Source organism: Bactrocera neohumeralis, unplaced genomic scaffold, assembly GCF_024586455.1.
Source record: "Bactrocera neohumeralis isolate Rockhampton unplaced genomic scaffold, APGP_CSIRO_Bneo_wtdbg2-racon-allhic-juicebox.fasta_v2 ctg4396, whole genome shotgun sequence".
NCBI lineage: Eukaryota > Metazoa > Arthropoda > Insecta > Diptera > Tephritidae > Bactrocera > Bactrocera neohumeralis.
The window spans coordinates 6696-9684 of NW_026091433.1; the positions used below are offsets into that span (position 1 = coordinate 6696).

At 34.5% G+C, this 2989-nt stretch overlaps 1 pseudogene; it reads right to left on the reverse strand.

Moving 5' to 3' along the window:
* Window positions 1-1920: 1920 nt before the first annotated feature.
* LOC126767158 (small nucleolar RNA U3) lies at window positions 1921-2122 on the reverse strand (annotated as a pseudogene).
* Window positions 2123-2989: the final 867 nt, after the last annotated feature.

The window sequence follows — 2989 nt, forward strand, 5'->3', positions numbered from 1 at the left end:
TGAATGTAAATACTGAATGCAATACTTCCATATTGTCAATTTGGCATTAAAAAAACACTATTTTTTTTTTACAAAATTACGCCATTTTGACAATTTTTGATATTTTTCAAAGATCGTAGGTCATTGTATAGAAAACAAATAAAGTCTTATAAACTTTTTAAATTTTTTTGTTTCAGCTACTCATTCGACCGGAATCATGCCAGCAGTTGAGGCACTTTTTTTCGGCACTTCAGCAGACAGCACATAACTCCGTTATTTTTCAATATTTTTGTAAAAAAAACTTTAATATTGCTAAAAATATACTTTATTACGTCCATAGAACGTCGAAACATTCAATCTAGTACTTTCTTTTAAAAAAAATCCACGAAAATCGCCTAATTTTTCATGCGTCAAAGTAAAAGTTTCTTAAATATTTCTGCATACTACTAAGATCTTTTTTGGAATTTACCTTCCAACTGGCCACTTTATTACTGGTTTTCTGCTTAGTTTATTCCGTGAAGGAATTTATATGTCACTCTCATTTCCATCCATTTATATGGTAAATTCATTTTCACAGTTTTTGAATAAACGATGGACAACAATTTCCCCTTTCAATTGCTCACTTTTGCTCGTTTTCTTCTTGCATGTACTTTATTTTCTTCTATTATACTTTATCTTTTCGTAACCAACCGTCAGACGACATTGAAAACATAAATATCAACACAATAGCAGTATGCTTTTCCGCCTTATTGTCTGTTGTCGTTATTTTTTTTCTTCTTTGCCATTTCAATTTGTTTGGTATTATGCTTCTGGTTGACAGCAACCAACTTTTCCAAGTTTGGTATATATGTTTCCGTTTACTTATCACTTAACCATTATCAATTTCGCTTTTTTCTGTACATTTCTTATCTCTACGATTTCTATTTACTTTTTCCTTTTTTTCCACTATTTGCTATTTGTCCCAGTTCCTTTATATTCAAAAATGCTCATGTCGAGATCATTTAAGTCGGCTTCTGGTTTGGTTTGCTCAGTTTTATGTTTCATGATTATTTATCTTGTTTGCCCAAAACTCGTCAGACAATGAACGCAAATAAGTAATGACGAATGCTCTTTTATTTGATCATTGTCGTTACATATTTTTAACTAAAATCTTCAAATTTAATGGGGAATGTTTATTATCATTCGAAATAACATTCTTTGGCATTTAGTTTTTGAAGATTATCTAGATTATGATGGTCGCGACTATGTCTCAGATGTTACATACGATGAGTAACATTTTCGGTGACTCATTCGAGCATTTCGACTGGTAACTGGCGAATGACACGCGTGCAATGTTTCACTCAAAGGCCTGAGTCGAAGCGAAATTGTTCGCATAGACTTTAGAATTTACAAGGTACGCTCCAAAGTAAACAGGAGTTTAAAGAAAAAAGGTGCGTGGAGTCTACACGCGGATGAAGTTATACTTTTTAGTGATATTCCAAGAAATGCATATCATTTTGTATGAAAGAAAACTAAAAAACTTAAATTCGCATTTTATAAATTTATTATCCCCCGAGCATGCCTTTGCCAACAAGTCGTCTTTTTTCGCGACGATGGCAAAAAGCTAAAAATCATAAATTGCACAACTTTCTGGTGCTTCTCGCAAAAATCTGCGTCGATATGTATTCACGATTATACGAATACATACATACATATTTACGAATGTTTGTAGGCGCAGCTGCTACAGCGGCAAAGGGTGACAATCGGCGACCATTACTTTACTTATGCCATAGAAATTATATTGCTACGAATATGGAAATGACAACGAAATAATGCAAATATGCATATTTCTAAAGGTCATTAATTTCTTTGAAGAAATGAATGATCCTAAGAAGTATAGTCTTAACTATTCAACGGCCAACGCAGAGCATTTCAACCAAAAGGAATTCATTCATTAAAATCACCACTCAGAATTCTTTTTATCCGTTTTAAGCGAATGATTTTCGAAGAAACATCATTTCTAATATGCCAGAAGACAAAATTAGAAATGAACTTCTAAACCTCACGCTGTCAGATTAAACGATATACCTCGTCATGGCGGGTCGATTTCAAAAAAATGTAAATGAAGACTAACTACAGAAATAATCCTGTAAGGTATAGCCTTAATTTTTCAACGGCCAACGCAGGGTATTTCAATAAAAGGGCACATAAAATAGTTGAGAATTCGCAGAAATGAAAGACAAAGGAAAGAAAAAGGAGTATAACTTCAATAATGAACAAGCATACAAACATACCTATGCGCAGCAGCGGCAAGGAAAGAGGTAACAATCGGCGATCCATATTACATACATGTTTCTATCATGCATAACCAAACCATAATTAGGACAACGCAATACAAGTGTCAATGGTGGTGTTGGTGGTAAGCGCTCCAAAAGTGACGACGAGAACGTAGGTTCAAATCTCAACAGAATTTATTTTAATTGAATATGTCACCAACCAAAAATTGAAACATTGTTCTACAAAAACCACAACAGCATAAGCATGGCAACATTGTGTTGTTGGTAGAAAAGCTGAGCTGTGCCGAAAGAAACGAACAAGCGATCGCCGATTGTCTCCGCTTCGCTTGCTGCTCGAACATTTCGCGCAAGTTCGCGTAGATTCATACTGAGCAAGGTTGCGCAACCTGAATCTATCGCAACCTTTTCCGAACTCGTATAAGGTATAACTTCAAAAAAAGAACAAATGGTTTTTTCGGCAAAATTAGTTTGGAAAATTTGGAGGATAGAGACATGCATGCCTTTGATCATGATGCTAGCATTAGTGGTGCGCCAGAGGAGTCCGAGGACCGCGATCATAACGCTCATCTTTTTGAAAAGTTAATTTACAAAAAATTAATATTAAAAATCTTCCTAAACGTTAATATAGTATATTCCCTTTCAAGGCACATTTTAAATTTACAAAGTCGGAATATTTCATTTCCGTCTTTTCAACCAGCGGGCCCTACCTTTCAACCGGATTTTTATATCAACCT